Source organism: Ipomoea nil, unplaced genomic scaffold (genome assembly GCF_001879475.1).
Source record: "Ipomoea nil cultivar Tokyo-kokei standard unplaced genomic scaffold, Asagao_1.1 scaffold3322, whole genome shotgun sequence".
In the NCBI taxonomy this organism is placed as follows: Eukaryota; Viridiplantae; Streptophyta; class Magnoliopsida; order Solanales; family Convolvulaceae; genus Ipomoea; species Ipomoea nil.
This window is the reverse complement of record NW_017619750.1, coordinates 42,178-63,232: the sequence shown is the minus strand read 5'-3', so window position 1 is coordinate 63,232 and position 21,055 is coordinate 42,178. Positions and strand designations below refer to the sequence as shown.

The 21,055-nt window shown below is 30.4% G+C and overlaps 11 non-coding genes across 11 annotated transcripts; all 11 read right to left on the bottom strand.

The window, feature by feature from the left end:
* Positions 1-1,822: 1,822 nt before the first annotated feature.
* TRNAK-UUU lies at positions 1,823-1,894 on the bottom strand. Its single transcript has one exon. It is a non-coding gene; the product is annotated as a tRNA-Lys (tRNA).
* A 369-nt stretch (positions 1,895-2,263) lies between these two features.
* Positions 2,264-2,335, bottom strand: TRNAK-UUU. The gene has a single exon. It is a non-coding gene; the product is annotated as a tRNA-Lys (tRNA).
* Positions 2,336-2,704: 369 nt separating this feature from the next.
* Positions 2,705-2,776, bottom strand: TRNAK-UUU. Its single transcript has one exon. It is a non-coding gene; the product is annotated as a tRNA-Lys (tRNA).
* A 1,255-nt stretch (positions 2,777-4,031) lies between these two features.
* On the bottom strand, positions 4,032-4,103 carry TRNAK-UUU. Its single transcript has one exon. It is a non-coding gene; the product is annotated as a tRNA-Lys (tRNA).
* Positions 4,104-4,473: 370 nt separating this feature from the next.
* Positions 4,474-4,545, bottom strand: TRNAK-UUU. Its single transcript has one exon. It is a non-coding gene; the product is annotated as a tRNA-Lys (tRNA).
* Positions 4,546-5,358: 813 nt separating this feature from the next.
* Positions 5,359-5,430, bottom strand: TRNAK-UUU. Its single transcript has one exon. It is a non-coding gene; the product is annotated as a tRNA-Lys (tRNA).
* A 2,140-nt stretch (positions 5,431-7,570) lies between these two features.
* TRNAK-UUU lies at positions 7,571-7,642 on the bottom strand. Its single transcript has one exon. It is a non-coding gene; the product is annotated as a tRNA-Lys (tRNA).
* A 5,927-nt stretch (positions 7,643-13,569) lies between these two features.
* TRNAK-UUU lies at positions 13,570-13,641 on the bottom strand. The gene has a single exon. It is a non-coding gene; the product is annotated as a tRNA-Lys (tRNA).
* A 1,256-nt stretch (positions 13,642-14,897) lies between these two features.
* TRNAK-UUU lies at positions 14,898-14,969 on the bottom strand. The gene has a single exon. It is a non-coding gene; the product is annotated as a tRNA-Lys (tRNA).
* Positions 14,970-17,997: 3,028 nt separating this feature from the next.
* Positions 17,998-18,069, bottom strand: TRNAK-UUU. Its single transcript has one exon. It is a non-coding gene; the product is annotated as a tRNA-Lys (tRNA).
* A 2,583-nt stretch (positions 18,070-20,652) lies between these two features.
* Positions 20,653-20,724, bottom strand: TRNAK-UUU. Its single transcript has one exon. It is a non-coding gene; the product is annotated as a tRNA-Lys (tRNA).
* Positions 20,725-21,055: the final 331 nt, after the last annotated feature.

Here is a 21,055-nt window from a genome sequence, read left to right as displayed (position 1 = left end):
AATCGCAACATATTTGCGATGAAATTGCTAGCAAAATCTAGTGCTCCCCCTACAAATGAAGTACTTGAATAATGATTAACATATCCTCCGGTATCTTCGAGATACAAAGACATGACACTTATGTAAGAAACCATGATACGGTTTTAATAGGCTACTTGGGTACTGGCTGTTTTGTTTGATCCCCGCAATGCCAAGTCCAAACGGGTTATACAATGAATTTCTCTAAATGTTCAAAATGAGGACAATAACACTTGTGTTGCACAAATGTTATATGAGCTCTAGAAGAGCCATAAGATTATTGTACACTACTCTAGTGACAATCCAGAAGATTTGTCCAATCCATCCCTTCAAATTTTGAAATATATGTAGAACTTGAAGATTGTTATCTTCAGGGGGAGACGGGAAGTACATTTACTCGAATCAATCCGGAAGATTGAACGTAAAATCCTGAAGATTACATTTACTCGAATCAATCCGGAAGATTGAACGTAAAATCTTGAAGATTAAGTCATAAAAGACTAATGGTTGCGCATTATTTGCAACACATAAATGCATAAATATCATGTACTCTTTTCCTCACTAGTTTTCTCCCATTGGGTTTTCTAGTGTGGTTTTTAATGAGGCATGAGTATGATATTAATGATGTAAATGGGAAAATATTGCAAAATAAGTGCTTAAATGGACAAACCCTCGAATCCTGAAGATTATGCAGTTTGCGCCCTGAAGGCTTATGGTTGTACTCTTTTTCCCTTAACTAAGTTTTTCCCACAGGGTTTTCTTAAGTTAAGGTTTTTAATGAGGCGACCAAATACAATATATGTTTTTACATATATCATGTACTCTTTTCTTCAACTAGGTTTTTCCCACGTGGTTTTCCTAGTGAAGTTTTTAATGAGGCATGAATATATATTTTATTGTACTCTTTTCTTGTCTAGGTTTTTCCCACAGGGTTTTCCTAGCAAGTTTTTAACGAGACATGATTATGGCAAAATAATGTCCAAGGGGGAGTGTTATAAAACCACTATTTATGGACATTTATATTTGTAACGGAATGTAACAGATGTAACAGTTATATACATTTATTGTATTTATTACATTGAGTCCTTTATATTCTGTACTCTTGTAACTAAAGAGAGTGGCTAATGAGAATACAACATTCATCTCACATATATCTCTACTCCTTTCCTCTGCTTTTGTTCTTCACGAGTTCACCGAACTCAAGGAGGCTAAGGCCAACTAACCTGCAATACAACAAAAAAAAAAATTTAACCACTTATGGATTCAACAAATATAGAAATATGACAAAATTAGTATGAATCAAATTTTTAACCACTTACGAGACGAAGAAAATACAACTTTGATAATGTTACAATTTCATTCACCGTCTGTGGGGATCAAACCAACAACCACGTGGTTAAAAGCTACGCGCTCTACCACTGAGCTAAGAAGGCCAACTCAATTATATACATGTATAATGTGGGAGAGGATATTGGATATAAACCAATATTTATCTTGTTTGGAAGAATTTATTTTAGGGGTTATGACATATTTTAAGTTGAAACCATGCTATAACTTCTATTTGGTAAAACAATGAAAGTTTTAAATAATAGTTTACTTTGAAACGCTACCCAAAGTAGCATTTAAAATGAGATGAAAATTAAATTTTCAACTACTTACGAGCGGGTTTATGTGTATATAAATGAAAATTTTAGCCACTTATGGATTCAACAAATATACAAATATGAAAAAATTAATATAAGTCAAATTTTTAACCACTTACGAGATCAAGAAAATACAACTTTATTAAACCGACAATTTCAATCACCGTCTGTGGGGATCGAACCCACGACCACGTGGTTAAAAGCCACGCGCTCTACCACTGAGCTAAGAAAGCCTACTCAATAATATGCATGTATAGTTGAGGAGAGGATATTGGATATAAACCAATATTATCTTGTTTGGTAGAATTTATTTTAGGATTACGACATATTTTAAGTTGAATCCAAGCTATAGCTTCTATTTGGTAAAACAAAGAAAGTTTAAAATACTAGTTAATTTTGAAACGCTACCCTAAGTAGCATTTAAAATGAGATGAAAATTCAAATTTCAACAACTTACGAGAGGGTTTATGGGTATATGAATAAAAATTTTAACCACGTATGGATTCAACAAATATACAAATATGACAAAATTAGTATGAATCAAATTTTTAACCACTTACGAGACGAAGAAAATACAACTTTAATAATGTTACAATTTCAACCACCGTCTGTGGGAATCGAACCCACAACCACGTGGTTAAAAGCCACGCGCTCTACCACTGAGCTAAGAAGGCCTACTCAATAATATGCATGTATAGTTGAGGAGAGGATATTGGATATAAACCAATATTATCTTGTTTGGTAGAATTTATTTTAGGATTACGACATATTTTAAGTTGAATCCAAGCTATAGCTTCTATTTGGTAAAACAAAGAAAGTTTAAAATACTAGTTAATTTTGAAACGCTACCCTAAGTAGCATTTAAAATGAGATGAAAATTCAAATTTCAACAACTTACGAGAGGGTTTATGGGTATATGAATAAAAATTTTAACCACGTATGGATTCAACAAATATACAAATATGACAAAATTAGTATGAATCAAATTTTTAACCACTTACGAGACGAAGAAAATACAACTTTAATAATGTTACAATTTCAACCACCGTCTGTGGGAATCGAACCCACAACCACGTGGTTAAAAGCCACGCGCTCTACCACTGAGCTAAGAAGGCCTACTCAATAATATGCATGTATAGTTGAGGAGAGGATATTGGATATAAACCAATATTATCTTGTTTGGTAGAATTTATTTTAGAGATTATGACATATTTTAAGTTGAATCCAAGCTATAACTTCTATTTGGTAAAACAAAGAAAGTTTAAAATACTAGTTAATTTTGAAACGCTACCCTAAGTAGCATTTAAAATGAGATGAAAATTCAATTTTCAACTACTTACGAGAGGGTTTATGGGTATATGAATAAAAATTTTAACCACTTATGGATTCAACAAATATACAAATATGACAAAATTAGTATGAATCAAATTTTTAACCACTTACGAGACGAAGAAAATACAACTTTAATAATGTTACAATTTCATTCACCGTCTATGGGGATCAAACCCACAACCACGTGGTTAAAAGCCACGCGCTCTACCACTGAGCTAAGAAGGCCAACTCAATTATATACATGTATAATGTGGGAGAGGATATTGGATATAAACCAATATTTATCTTGTTTGGACGAATTTATTTTAGAGATTATGACATATTTTAAGTTGAAACCAGGCTATAACTTCTATTTGGTAAAACAATGAAAGTTTTAAATAATAGTTTACTTTGAAACGCTACCCAAAGTTGCATCTAAAATGAGATGAAAATTAAATTTTCAACTACTTACGAGCAGGTTTATGTGTATATAAATGAAAATTTTAACCACTTATGGATTCAACAAATCTACAAAAATGACAAAATTAATATAAATCAAATTTTTAACCACTTACGAGATCGAGAAAATACAACTTTGTTAAACCTACAATTTCAATCACCGTCTGTGGGGATCGAACCCACGACCACATGGTTAAAAGCCACGCGCTCTACCACCAAGTTAAGAAGACCAACTCAATAATATGCATGTATAGTTGAGGAGAGGATATTGGATATAAACCAATATTATCTTGTTTGGTAGAATTTATTTTAGAGATTACGACATATTTTAAGTTGAATCCAAGCTATAGCTTCTATTTGGTAAAACAAAGAAAGTTTAAAATACTAGTTAATTTTGAAACGCTACCCTAAGTAGCATTTAAAATGAGATGAAAATTCAATTTTCAGCAACTTACGAGAGGGTTTATGGGTATATGAATAAAAATTTTAACCACTTATGGATTCAACAAATATACAAATATGACAAAATTAGTATGAATCAAATTTTTAACCACTTACGAGATCAAGAAAATACAACTTTGTTAAACATACAATTTCAATCACCGTCTGTGGGGATTGAACCCACAACCACGTGGTTAAAAGCCACGCGCTCTACCACTGAGCTAAGAAAGCCTACTCAATAATATGCACGTATAGTTGGGGAGAGGATATTGGATATAAACCAATATTATCTTGTTTGGTAGAATTTATTTTAGAGATTACGACATATTTTAAGTTGAATCCAATCTATAGCTTCTATTTGGTAAAACAAAGAAAGTTTAAAATACTAGTTAATTTTGAAACGCTACCCTAAGTAGCATTTAAAATGAGATGAAAATTCAATTTTCAACAACTTACGAGAGGGTTTATGGGTATATGAATAAAAATTTTAACCACTTATGGATTCAACAAATATACAAATATGACAAAATTAGTATGAATCAAATTTTTAACCACTTACGAGATCAAGAAAATACAACTTTGTTAAACATACAATTTCAATCACCGTCTGTGGGGATCGAACCCACAACCACGTGGTTAAAAGCCACGCACTCTACCACTGAGCTAAGAAGGCCTACTCAATAATATGCATGTATAGTTGAGGAGAGGATATTGGATATAAACCAATATTATCTTGTTTGGTAGAATTTATTTTAGAGATTGTGACATATTTTAAGTTGAATCCAAGCTATAACTTCTATTTGGTAAAACAAAGAAAGTTTAAAATACTAGTTAATTTTGAAACGCTACCCTAAGTAGCATTTAAAATGAGATGAAAATTCAATTTTCAACTACTTACGAGAGGGTTTGTGGGTATATGAATAAAAATTTTAACCACTTATGGATTCAACAAATATACAAATATGACAAAATTAGTATGAATCAAATTTTTAACAACTTACGAGACGAAGAAAATACAACTTTAATAATGTTACAATTTCATTCACCGTCTATGGGGATCAAACCCACAACCACGTGGTTAAAAGCCACGCGCTCTACCACTGAGCTAAGAAGGCCAACTCAATTATATACATGTATAATGTGGGAGAGGATATTGGATATAAACCAATATTTATCTTGTTTGGACAAATTTATTTTAGAGATTATGACATATTTTAAGTTGAAACCAGGCTATAACTTCTATTTGGTAAAACAATGAAAGTTTTAAATAATAGTTTACTTTGAAACGCTACCCAAAGTAGCATTTAAAATGAGATGAAAATTAAATTTTCAACTACTTACGAGCGGGTTTATGTGTATATAAATGAAAATTTTAGCCACTTATGGATTGAAGAAATATACAAATATGAAAAAATTAATATAAATCAAATTTTTAACCACTTACGAGATCAAGAAAATACAACTTTGTTAAACATACAATTTCAATCACCGTCTGTGGGGATCGAACCCACAACCACGTGGTTAAAAGCCACGCGCTCTACCACAGAGCTAAGAAGGCCTACTCAATAATATGCATATATAGTTTAGGAGAGGATATTGGATATAATCCAATATTATCTTGTTTGGTAGAATTTATTTTAGAGATTATGACATATTTTAAGTTGAATCCAAGCTATAACATCTATTTGGTAAAACAAAGAAAGTTTAAAATACTAGTTAATTTTGAAACGCTACCCTAAGTAGAATTTAAAATGAGATGACAATTGAATTTTCAACTACTTACGAGAGGGTTTATGGGTATATAAATAAAAATTTTAACCACTTATGGATTCAACAAATATAGAAATATGACAAAATTAGTATGAATCAAATTTTTAACCACTTACGAGACGAAGAAAATACAAATTTGATAGTGTTACAATTTCATTCACCGTCTGTGGGGATCAAATCAACAACCACGTGGTTAAAAGCCACGCGCTCTACCACTGAGCTAAGAATGCCAACTCAATTATATACATTTATAATGTGGGAGAGGATATTGGATATAAACCAATATTATCTTGTTTGGTAGAATTTATTTTAGAGATTATGACATATTTTAAGTTGAATCCAAGCTATAACTTCTATTTGGTAAAACAAAGAAAGTTTAAAATACTAGTTAATTTTGAAACGCTACCCTAAGTAGCATTTAAAATGAGATGAAAATTCAATTTTCAACTACTTACGAGAGGGTTTATGGGTATATGAATAAAAATTTTAACCACTTATGGATTCAACAAATATACAAATATGACAAAATTAGTATGAATCAAATTTTTAACCACTTACGAGACGAAGAAAATACAACTTTAATAATGTTACAATTTCATTCACTGTCTATGGGGATCAAACCCACAACCACGTGGTTAAAAGCCACGCGCTCTACCACTGAGCTAAGAAGGCCAACTCAATTATATACATGTATAATGTGGGAGAGGATATTGGATATAAACCAATATTTATCTTGTTTGGACGAATTTATTTTAGAGATTATGACATATTTTAAGTTGAAACCAGGCTATAACTTCTATTTGGTAAAACAATGAAAGTTTTAAATAATAGTTTACTTTGAAACGCTACCCAAAGTTGCATCTAAAATGAGATGAAAATTAAATTTTCAACTACTTACGAGCAGGTTTATGTGTATATAAATGAAAATTTTAACCACTTATGGATTCAACAAATCTACAAATATGACAAAATTAATATAAATCAAATTTTTAACCACTTACGAGATCGAGAAAATACAACTTTGTTAATCCTACAATTTCAATCACCGTCTGTGGGGATCGAACCCACGACCACATGGTTAAAAGCCGCGCGCTCTATCACCTAGTTAAGAAGGCCAACACAATAATATGCATGTATAGTTGAGGAGAGGATATTGGATATAAACCAATATTATCTTGTTTGGTAGAATTTATTTTAGAGATTATGACATATTTTAAGTTGAATCCAAGCTATAACTTCTATTTGGTAAAACAAAGAAAGTTTAAAATACTAGTTAATTTTGAAACGCTACCCTAAGTAGCATTTAAAATTAAATGAAAATTCAATTTTCAACTACTTACGAGAGGGTTTAAGGGTATATGAATAAAAATTTTAACCACTTATGGATTCAACAAATATACAAATATGACAAAATTAGTATGAATCAAATTTTTAACCACTTACGAGACGAAGAAAATACAACTTTGATAATGTTACAATTTCATTCACCGTCTGTGGGGATCAAACCAACAACCACGTGGTTAAAAGCCACGCGCTCTACCACTAAGCTAAGAAGGCCAACTCGATTATATACATGTATAATGTGGGAGAGGATATTGGATACAAACCAATATTTATCTTGTTTGGAAGAATTTATTTTAGGGGTTTTGACATATTTTAAGTTGAAACCATGCTATAACTTCTATTTTGTAAAACAATGAAAGTTTTAAATAATAGTTTACTTTGAAACGTTACCCAAAGTAGCATTTAAAATGAGATGAAAATTAAATTTTCAACTACTTACGAGCGGGTTTATGTGTATATAAATGAAAATTTTAGCCACTTATGGATTGAAGAAATATACAAATATGAAAAAATTAATATAAATCAAATTTTTAACCACTTACGAGATCAAGAAAATACAACTTTGTTAAACATACAATTTCAATCACCGTCTGTGGGGATCGAACCCACAACCACGTGGTTAAAAGCCACGCGCTCTACCACAGAGCTAAGAAGGCCTACTCAATAATATGCATATATAGTTTAGGAGAGGATATTGGATATAATCCAATATTATCTTGTTTGGTAGAATTTATTTTAGAGATTATGACATATTTTAAGTTGAATCCAAGCTATAACATCTATTTGGTAAAACAAAGAAAGTTTAAAATACTAGTTAATTTTGAAACGCTACCCTAAGTAGAATTTAAAATGAGATGACAATTGAATTTTCAACTACTTACGAGAGGGTTTATGGGTATATAAATAAAAATTTTAACCACTTATGGATTCAACAAATATAGAAATATGACAAAATTAGTATGAATCAAATTTTTAACCACTTACGAGACGAAGAAAATACAAATTTGATAATGTTACAATTTCATTCACCGTCTGTGGGGATCAAATCAACAACCACGTGGTTAAAAGCCACGCGCTCTACCACTGAGCTAAGAAGGCCAACTCAATTATATACATTTATAATGTGGGAGAGGATATTGGATATAAACCAATATTATCTTGTTTGGTAGAATTTATTTTAGAGATTATGACATATTTTAAGTTGAATCCAAGCTATAACTTCTATTTGGTAAAACAAAGAAAGTTTAAAATACTAGTTAATTTTGAAACGCTACCCTAAGTAGCATTTAAAATGAGATGAAAATTCAATTTTCAACTACTTACGAGAGGGTTTATGGGTATATGAATAAAAATTTTAACCACTTATGGATTCAACAAATATACAAATATGACAAAATTAGTATGAATCAAATTTTTAACCACTTACGAGACGAAGAAAATACAACTTTAATAATGTTACAATTTCACTCACTGTCTATGGGGATCAAACCCACAACCACGTGGTTAAAAGCCACGTGCTCTACCACTGAGCTAAGAAGGCCAACTCATTTATATACATGTATAATGTGGGAGAGGATATTGGATATAAACCAATATTTATCTTGTTTGGACGAATTTATTTTAGAGATTATGACATATTTTAAGTTGAAACCAGGCTATAACTTCTATTTGGTAAAACAATGAAAGTTTTAAATAATAGTTTACTTTGAAACGCTACCCAAAGTTGCATCTAAAATGAGATGAAAATTAAATTTTCAACTACTTACGAGCAGGTTTATGTGTATATAAATGAAAATTTTAACCACTTATGGATTCAACAAATCTACAAATATGACAAAATTAATATAAATCAAATTTTTAACCACTTACGAGATCGAGAAAATACAACTTTGTTAAACCTACAATTTCAATCACCGTCTGTGGGGATCGAACCCACGACTACATGGTTAAAAGCCGCGCGCTCTATCACCAAGTTAAGAAGGCCAACTCAATAATATGCATTATAGTTGAGGAGAGGATATTGGATATAAACCAATATTATCTTGTTTGGTAGAATTTATTTTAGAGATTATGACATATTTTAAGTTGAATCCAAGCTATAACTTCTATTTGGTAAAACAAAGAAAGTTTAAAATACTAGTTAATTTTGAAACGCTACCCTAAGTAGCATTTAAAATTAGATAAAAATTCAATTTTCAACTACTTACGAGAGGGTTTAAGGGTATATGAATAAAAATTTTAACCACTTATGGATTCAACAAATATACAAATATGACAAAATTAGTATGAATCAAATTTTTAACCACTTACGAGACGAAGAAAATACAACTTTGATAATGTTACAATTTCATTCACTGTCTGTGGGGATCAAACCAACAACCACGTGGTTAAAAGCCACGCGCTCTACCACTAAGCTAAGAAGGCCAACTCGATTATATACATGTATAATGTGGGAGAGGATATTGGATATAAACCAATATTTATCTTGTTTGGAAGAATTTATTTTAGGGGTTTTGACATATTTTAAGTTGAAACCATGCTATAACTTCTATTTTGTAAAACAATGAAAGTTTTAAATAATAGTTTACTTTGAAACGTTACCCAAAGTAGCATTTAAAATGAGATGAAAATTAAATTTTCAACTACTTACGAGCGGGTTTATGTGTATATAAATGAAAATTTTAGCCACTTATGGATTGAAGAAATATACAAATATGAAAAAATTAATATAAATCAAATTTTTAACCACTTACGAGATCAAGAAAATACAACTTTGTTAAACATACAATTTCAATCACCGTCTGTAGGGATCGAACCCACAACCACGTGGTTAAAAGCCACAACTCTACCACAGAGCTAAGAAGGCCTACTTAATAATATGCATATATAGTTTATGAGAGGATGTTGGATATAATCCAGTATTATCTTGTTTGGTAGAATTTATTTTAGAGATTATGACATATTTTAAGTTGAATCCAAGCTATAACATCTATTTGGTAAAACAAAGAAAGTTTAAAATACTAGTTAATTTTGAAACGCTACCCTAAGTAGCATTTAAAATGAGATGAAAATTGAATTTTCAACTACTTACGAGAGGTTTTATGGGTATATAAATAAAAATTTTAACCACTTATGGATTCAACAAATATAGAAATATGACAAAATTAGTATGAATCAAATTTTTAACCACTTACGAGACGAAGAAAATACAAATTTGATAATGTTACAATTTCATTCACCGTCTGTGGGGATCAAATCAACATCCACGTGGTTAAAAGCCACGCGCTCTACCACTGAGCTAAGAAGGCCAACTCAATTATATACATTTATAATGTGGGAGAGGATATTGGATATAAACCAATATTTATCTTGTTTGGAAGAATTTATTTTAGGGGTTATGACATATTTTAAGTTTAAACAATGCTATAACTTCTATTTGGTAAAACAATGAAAGTTTTAAATAATAGTTTACTTTGAAACGCTACCCAAAGTAGCATTTAAAATGAGATGAAAATTAAATTTTCAACTACTTACGAGCGGGTTTATGTGTATATAAATGGAAATTTTAGCCACTTATGGATTCAAGAAATCTAACTCTATAATAAAGCAAGAAGTTTTGCCAATCATTGTTTCCCGCCCAATGAAAACGACGCAGTTTTGGTATAGTTATGCATCTCGAATTACTTCCGTTTTTACTCTGCGCGTGTAATGGGAATCGCTATTGGGAATTTACCTAGCCGTTGTTATTATTACACAGTCCTTGGTTCCCAAGGAGTTCAATTAATGTAGAACTCTTTGGTATTGTAACCAAGATCACTCCTATGAATTCAACAAATATACAAATATGACAAAATTAATATAAATCAAATTTTTAACCACTTACGAGATCAAGAAAATACAACTTTGTTAAGCCTACAATTTCAATAACCGTCTGTGGGGATCAAACCCACGACCACGTGGTTAAAAGCCACGTGCTCTACCCCTGAGCTAAGAAGGCCTACTCAATAATATGCATGTATAGTTGAGGAGAGATATTGGATATAAACCAATATTATCTTGTTTGGAAGAATTTATTTTAGAGATTATGACATATTTTAAGTTGAATCCAAGCTATAACTTCTATTTGGTAAAACAAAGAAAGTTTAAAATACTAGTTAATTTTGAAATGCTACCCTAAGTAGCATTTAAAATGAGATGAAAATTCAATTTTCAACTACTTACGAGAGGGTTTATGGGTATATAAATAAAAATTTTAACCACTTATGGATTCAACAAATATACAAATATGACAAAATTAGTATGAATCAAATTTTTAACCACTTACGAGACGAAGAAAATACAACTTTGATAATGTTACAATTTCATTCACCGTCCGTGGGGATCAGACCCACAACCACGTGTTTAAAAGCCACGCGCTCTACCACTAAGCTAAGAAGGCCAACTCAATAATATGCATGTATAATTGAGGAGAGGATATTGGATATAAACCAATATATATCTTGTTTAGAAGAATTTATTTTAGAGATTATGACATATTTTAAGTTGAAACCAAGCTATAACTTCTACTTGGAAAAACAAAGAAAGTTTTAAATAATAGTTTACTTTGAAACGCTACCCAAAGTAGCATTTAAAATGAGATGAAAATTGAATTTTCATCTACTTACGAGAGGATTTATGGGTATATGAATGAAAATTTTAACCACTTATGGATTCAACAAATATACAAATATGACAAAATTAGTATGAATCAAATTTTTAACCACTTACGAGACGAAGAAAATACAACTTTGATAATGTTACAATTTCATTCACCGTCTGTAGGGATCAAACCCACAACCACGTGGTTAAAAGCCACGCACTCTACCACTTTGTTAAGAAGGCCAACTCAATTAAATACATGTATAATGTGGGTGAGGATATTGGATATAAACCAATATTTATCTTGTTTGGAAGAATTTGTTTTAGAGATTATGACATATTTTAAGTTGAAACCAGGCTATAACTTCTATTTTGTAAAACAATGAAAGTTTTAAATAATATTTTACTTTGAAACGCTACCCAAAGTAGCATCTAAAATGAGATGATAATTAAATTTTCAACAACTTACGAGCAAGTTTATGTGTATATAAATGAAAATTTTAACCACTTATGGATTCAACAAATATACAAATATGACAAAATTAATATAAATCAAATTTTTAACCACTTACGAGATCAAGAAAATACAACTTTGTTAAACCTACAATTTCAATCACCGTCTTTGGGGATCGAACCCACGACCACGTGGTTAAAAACCACAAGCTCTACATCTGAGCTAAGAAAGCGAACTCAATAATATGCATGTATAGTTGAGGAGAGGATATTGGATATAAACCAATATATATCTTGTTTGGAAGAATTTATTTTAGAGATTATGACATATTTTAAGTTGAAACCAAGCTATAACTTCTATTTGGTAAAACACAAAAAGTTTCAAGTAATAGTTTACTTTGAAACGCTACCCAAAGTAGCATTTAAAATGAGATGAAAATTGAATTTTCAACTACTTACGAGAGGGTTTATGGGTTTATAAATGAAAATTTTAACCACTTATGGATTCAACAAATATACAAGTATGACAAAATTAATATAAATCAAAATTTTAACCACTTACGAGACGAAGAAAATACAACTTTGAGAATGTTACAATTTCATTCACCGTCCGTGGGGATCAAACCCACAACCACGTGGGTAAAAGCCACGCGCTCTACCACTAAGCTAAGAAGGCCAACTCAATAATATGCATTTATAGTTGAGGAGTGGATATTGGATATAAACCAATATATATCTTGTTTGGAAGAATTTATTTTAGAGATTATGACATATTTTAAGTTGAAACCAAGCTATAACTTCTATTTGGTAAAACAAAGAATGTTTTAAATAATAGTTTACTTTGAAACGCTAACCAAAGTAGCATTTAAAATGAGATGAAAATTGAATTTTCAACTACTTACGAGAGGGTTTATGGGTATATATATATGAAAATTTTAACCACTTATGGATTCAACAAATATACAAATATGACAAAATTAGTATGAATCAAATTTTTAACCACTTACGAGACGAAGAAAATACAACTTTGATAATGTTACAATTTCATTCACCGTCTGTGGGGATCAAACCCACAACCACGTGGTTAAAAGCCACGCGCTCTACCACTTTGTTAAGAAGACCAACTCAATTATATACATGTATAATGTGGGAGAGGATATTGGATATAAACCAATATTTATCTTGTTTGGAAGAATTTGTTTTAGAGATTATGACATATTTTAAGTTGAAACCAGGCTATAACTTCTATTTGGTAAAACAATGAAAGTTTTAAATAATAGTTTACTTTGAAACGCTACCCAAAGTAGCATCTAGAATGAGATGAAAATTAAATTTTCAACTACTTACGAGCGGGTTTATGTGTATATAAATGAAAATTTTAACCACTTATGGATTCAACAAATATACAAATATGACAAAATTAATATAAATCAAATTTTTAACCACTTACGAGATCAAGAAAATACAACATTTTTTAACCTAAAATTTCAATCACCGTCTGTGGGGATCGAACCCACGACCACGTGGTTAAAAGCCACGCGATCTACCACTGAGCTAAGAAGGCCAACTCAATAATATGCATGTATAGTTGAGGGGAGGATATTGGATATAAATCAATATATATCTTGTTTGGAAGAATTTATTTTAGAGATTATGACATATTTTAAGTTGAAACCAGGCTATAACTTCTATTTGGTAAAACAATGAAAGTTTTAAATAATAGTTTACTTTGAAACGCTACCCAAAGTAGCATCTAAAATGAGATGAAAATTAAATTTTCAACTACTTACCAACGGGTTTATGTGTATATAAATTAAAATTTTAACCACTTATGGATACAACAAATATACAAATATGACAAAATTAATATAAATCAAATTTTTAACCACTTACGAGATCAAGAAAATACAACTTTGTTAAACCTACAGTTTCAATCACCGTCTGTGGGGATCGAACCCACGACCAAGTGGTTAAAAGCCATGTGCTCTACCCCTAAGCTAAGAAGGCCTACTCAATAATATGCATGTATAGTTGAGGAGAGGATATTGGATTTAAACCAATATTATCTTGTTTGGTAGAATTTATTTTAGAGATTATGACAAATTTTAAGTTGAATCCAAGCTATAACTTCTATTTGGTAAAACAAAGAAAGTTTAAAATACTAGTTTATTTTGAAATGCTACACGAAGTAGCATTTAAAATGAGATGAAAATTCAATTTTCAACTACTTACGAGAGGGTTTATGGGTATATAAATAAAAATTTTAACCACTTATGGATTCAACAAATATACAAATATGACAAAATTAGTATGAATCAAAATTTTAACCACTTACGAGACGAAGAAAATACAACTTTGATAATTTAACAATTTCATTCACCGTTTGTGGGGATCAAACCCACAACCACGTGGTTAAAAGCCACACGCTCTACCACTGAGCTACGAAGGCCAACTCAATTATATACATGTATAATGTGGGAGAGGATATTGGATACAAACCAATATTTATCTTGTTTGGAAGAATTTATTTTAGAGATTATGACGTATTTTAAGTTGAAACAAGGCTATAACTTCTATTTGGTAAAACAATAAAAGTTTTAAATAATAGTTTACTTTGAAACGTTACCCAATGTAGCATCTAAAATGAGATGAAAATTAAATTTTCAACTACTTACGAGCGGGTTTATGTGTATATAAATGAAAATTTTAACCACTTATGGATTCAACAAATATACAAATATGACAAAATTAATATAAATCAAATTTTTAACCACTTACGAGATCAAGAAAATACAACTTTGTTAAACCTACAATTTCAATCACCGTGTGTGGGGATCGAACCCACGACCACTTGGTTAAAAGCCACGCGCTCTACCACTGAGCTAAAAAGGCCAACTCAATAATATGCTTGTATAGTTGAGGAGAGGATATTGGATATAAACCAATATATATCTTGTTTGGAAGAATTTATTTGAGAGAATATGACATATTTTAAGTTGAAACCAAGCTATAACTTCTATTTTGTAAAACAAAGAAAGTTTTAAATAATAGTTTACTTTGAAACGCTACCCAAATTAGCATTTAAAATGAGATGAAAATTGAATTTTCAACTACTTACGAGAGGGTTTATGGGTATATAAATGAAAATTTTAACCACTTATGGATTCAACAAATATACAAATATGACAAAATTAGTATGAATCAAATTTTTAACCACTTACGAGACGAAGAAAATACAACTTTGATAATGTTACAATTTCATTCACCGTCTGTGGGGATCAAACCCACAACTACGTGGTTAAAAGCCACGCGCTCTACCACTGAGCTAAGAAGGCCAACTCAATTATATACATGTATAATGTGGGAGAGGATATTGGATATAAACCAATATTTATTTTGTTTCGAAGAATTTATTTTAGAGATTATGACATATTTTAAGTTGAAACAAAGCTATAACTTCTATTTTGCAAAACAATGAAAGTTTTAAATAATAGTTTACTTTGAAATGCTACCCAAAGTAGCATTTAAAATGAGATGAAAATTGAATTTTCAACTACTTATGAGTGGGTTTATGTGTATATAAATGAAAGTTTTAACCATTTATGGATTCAACAAATATACAAATATGACAAAATTAATATATATCAAATTTTTAACTACTTACGAGATCAATAAAATACAACTTTGAGAATGTTACAATTTCATTCACCGTCCGTGGGGGTCAAACCCACAACCACGTGGTTAAAAGCCACGCGCTCTACCACTGAGCTAAGAAAGCCAACTCAATTATATACATGTATAATGTGGCAGAGGATATTGGATATAAACCAATATTTATCTTGTTTGGAAGAATTTATTTTAGAGATTATGACATATTTTAAGTTGGAACCAAGCTATAACTTCTATTTGGTAAAACAAAGAAAGTTTTAAATAATAGTTTACTTTGAAACGCTACCCAAAGTAGCATTTAAAATGAGATGAAAATTGAATTTTCAACTACTTACGAGCGGGTTTATGGGTATATAAATGAAAATTTTAACCACTTATGGATTCAACAAATATACAAATATGACAAAATTAGTATGAATCAAATTTTTAACCACATACGAGACGAAGAAAATACAACTTTGATAATGCTACAATTTCATTCACCGTATGTGGGGATCAAACCCACAACCACGTGGTTAAAAGCCACGCGCTCTACCACTGAGCTAAGAAGGCCAACTCAATTATATACATGTATAATGTGGGAGAGGATATTGGATATAAACCAATATTTATTTTGTTTCGAAGAATTTATTTTAGAGATTATGACATATTTTAATTTGAAACAAGGCTATAACTTCTATTTGGTAAAACAAAGAAAGTATTAAATAATAGTTTACTTTGAAATGCTACCCAAAGTAGCATTTAAAATGAGATGAAAATTGAATTTTCAATTACTTACGAGCGGGTTTATGTGTATATAAATGAAAATTTTAACCACTTATGGATTCAACAAATATACAAATATGACAAAATTAATATCAATCAAATTTTTAACCACTTACGAGATCAAGAAAATACAACTTTGTCAACCCTACAATTTCAATCACCGTCTGCGGGGATCGAACCCACGACCACGTTATCAAAAGCCACGTGCTCTACCACTGATCTAAGAAGACCAACTAAATTATATACGTGTATAATGTAGGAGAGGATATTGGATATAAACCAATATTTTTCCTGTTTGGAAGAATTTATTTTAGAGATTATGACATATTTTGAGTTGGAACCAAGTTATAACTTCTACTAGGTAAAATAAAGAAAGTTTAAAATAATAGTTTATTTTAAAACACTACCCTAAGTAGCATTTAAAATGAGATGAAAATTGAATTTTAAACTACTTACGAGCGGGTTTATGGGTATATAAATGAAAATTTTAACCACCTATGGATTCAACAAATATACAAATATGACAAAATTAATATAAATCAAATTTTTAACCACTTACGAGATCAAGAAAATACAAATTTGTTAAACCTACAATTTCAATCACCGTCTGTGGGGATCGAACCCACAACCACGTGTATAAAAGCCAGGTGCTCTACCACTAAGCTAAAAAGGCCTACTCAATAATATGCATGTCTAGTTGAGGAGAGGACATTGGATATAAACCAATATTATCTTGTTTGGAAGAATTTATTTTAGAGATTATGACATATTTTAAGTTGGAACCAAGCTATAACTTCTACTAGGTAAAACAAAGAAAGTTTAAAATAACAGTTTATTTTAAAACGCTACCCTAAGTAGCATTTAAAATGAGATGAAAATTGAATTTTCAACTACTTACGAGCGGGTTTATGGGTATATAAATGAAAATTTTAACCACTTATGTATTCAACAAATATACAAATATGACAAAATTAATATATATCAAATTTTTAACCACTTACGAGATCAAGAAAATACAACTTTCTTAAACCTACAATTCCAATCACCGTCTGTGGGGATCGAACCCACGACCACATTGTTAAAAGCCACACGCTCTACCATTGATCTAAGAAGGCCAACTAAATTATATACGTGTATAATATAGGAGAGGATATTGGATATAAACCAATATTTATCTTGTTTGGAAGAATTTATTTTAGAGATTATGACATATTTTGAGTTGGAACCAAGCTATAACTTCTACTAGGTAAAACAAAGAAAGTTTAAAATAATAGTTTATTTTAAAACGCTACCCTAAGTAGCATTTAAAATGAGATGAAAATTGAATTTTAAACTACTTACGAGCGGGTTTATGGGTATATAAATGAAAATTTTAACCACCTATGGATTCAACAAATATACAAATATGACAAAATTAATATCAATCAAATTTTTAACCACTTACGAGATCAAGAAAATACAACTTTGTTAAACCTACAATTTCAATCACCGTCTGTGGGGATCGAACCCACGACCACGTTGTCAAAAGCCACGTGCTCTACCACTGAGCTAAGAAGGCCAACTCAATAATATGCATGTATAGTTGAGTAGAGGATATTGGATATAAACCAATATTATCTTGTTTGGTAGAATTTATTTTAGAGATTATGACAAATTTTAAGTTGAATCCAAGCTATAACTTCTATTTGGTAAAACAAAGAAAGTTTAAAATACTAGTTAATTTTGAAATGCTACACTAAGTAGCATTTAAAATGAGATGAAAATTCAATTTTCAACTACTTACAAGAGGTTTATGGGTATATAAATAAAAATTTTAACCACTTATGGATTCAACAAATATACAAATATGACAAAATTAGTATGAATCAAATTTTTATCCACTTACGAGACGAAGAAAATACTAATTTGATAATTTGACAATTTCATTCACCGTCTGTGGGGATCAAACCCACAACCACGTGGTTAAAAGCCACGCGCTCTACCACTGAGCTATGAAAGCCAACTCAATTATATACATGTATAATGTGGGAGAGGATATTTGATACAAACCAATATTTATCTTGTTTGGAAGAATTTATTTTAGAGATTATGACGTATTTTACGTTGAAACCAGGCTATAACTTCTATTTGGTAAAACAATGAAAGTTTTAAATAATAGTTTACTTTGAAACGCTACCCAAAGTAGCATCTAAAATGAGATGAAAATTAAATTTTCAACTACTTACGAGCGGGTTTATGGGTATATAAATGAAAATTTTAACCACTTATGGATTCAACAAATATACAAATATGACAAAATTAGTATGAATCAAATTTTTAACCACATACGAGACGAAGAAAATACAACTTTGATAATGCTACAATTTCATTCACCGTATGTGGGGATCAAACCCACAACCACGTGGTTAAAAGCCACGCGCTCTACCACTGAGCTAAGAAGGCCAACTCAATTATATACATGTATAATGTGGGAGAGGATATTGGATATAAACCAATATTTATTTTGTTTCGAAGAATTTATTTTAGAGATTATGACATATTTTAATTTGAAACAAGGCTATAACTTCTATTTGGTAAAACAAAGAAAGTATTAAATAATAGTTTACTTTGAAATGCTACCCAAAGTAGCATTTAAAATGAGATGAAAATTGAATTTTCAATTACTTACGAGCGGGTTTATGTGTATATAAATGAAAATTTTAACCACTTATGGATTCAACAAATATACAAATATGACAAAATTAATATCAATCAAATTTTTAACCACTTACGAGATCAAGAAAATACAACTTTGTCAACCCTACAATTTCAATCACCGTCTGCGGGGATCGAACCCACGACCACGTTATCAAAAGCCACGTGCTCTACCACTGATCTAAGAAGACCAACTAAATTATATACGTGTATAATGTAGGAGAGGATATTGGATATAAACCAATATTTTTCCTGTTTGGAAGAATTTATTTTAGAGATTATGACATATTTTGAGTTGGAACCAAGTTATAACTTCTACTAGGTAAAATAAAGAAAGTTTAAAATAATAGTTTATTTTAAAACACTACCCTAAGTAGCATTTAAAATGAGATGAAAATTGAATTTTAAACTACTTACGAGCGGGTTTATGGGTATATAAATGAAAATTTTAACCACCTATGGATTCAACAAATATACAAATATGACAAAATTAATATAAATCAAATTTTTAACCACTTACGAGATCAAGAAAATACAAATTTGTTAAACCTACAATTTCAATCACCGTCTGTGGGGATCGAACCCACAACCACGTGTATAAAAGCCAGGTGCTCTACCACTAAGCTAAAAAGGCCTACTCAATAATATGCATGTCTAGTTGAGGAGAGGACATTGGATATAAACCAATATTATCTTGTTTGGAAGAATTTATTTTAGAGATTATGACATATTTTAAGTTGGAACCAAGCTATAACTTCTACTAGGTAAAACAAAGAAAGTTTAAAATAACAGTTTATTTTAAAACGCTACCCTAAGTAGCATTTAAAATGAGATGAAAATTGAATTTTCAACTACTTACGAGCGGGTTTATGGGTATATAAATGAAAATTTTAACCACTTATGTATTCAACAAATATACAAATATGACAAAATTAATATATATCAAATTTTTAACCACTTACGAGATCAAGAAAATACAACTTTCTTAAACCTACAATTCCAATCACCGTCTGTGGGGATCGAACCCACGACCACATTGTTAAAAGCCACATGCTCTACCATTGATCTAAGAAGGCCAACTAAATTATATACGTGTATAATATAGGAGAGGATATTGGATATAAACCAATATTTATCTTGTTTGGAAGAATTTATTTTAGAGATTATGACATATTTTGAGTTGGAACCAAGCTATAACTTCTACTAGGTAAAACAAAGAAAGTTTAAAATAATAGTTTATTTTAAAACGCTACCCTAAGTAGCATTTAAAATGAGATGAAAATTGAATTTTAAACTACTTACGAGCGGGTTTATGGGTATATAAATGAAAATTTTAACCACCTATGGATTCAACAAATATACAAATATGACAAAATTAATATCAATCAAATTTTTAACCACTTACGAGATCAAGAAAATACAACTTTGTTAAACCTACAATTTCAATCACCGTCTGTGGGGATCGAACCCACGACCACGTTGTCAAAAGCCACGTGCTCTACCACTGAGCTAAGAAGGCCAACTCAATAATATGCATGTATAGTTGAGTAGAGGATATTGGATATAAACCAATATTATCTTGTTTGGTAGAATTTATTTTAGAGATTATGACAAATTTTAAGTTGAATCCAAGCTATAACTTCTATTTGGTAAAACAAAGAAAGTTTAAAATACTAGTTAATTTTGAAATGCTACACTAAGTAGCATTTAAAATGAGATGAAAATTCAATTTTCAACTACTTACAAGAGGTTTATGGGTATATAAATAAAAATTTTAACCACTTATGGATTCAACAAATATACAAATATGACAAAATTAGTATGAATCAAATTTTTATCCACTTACGAGA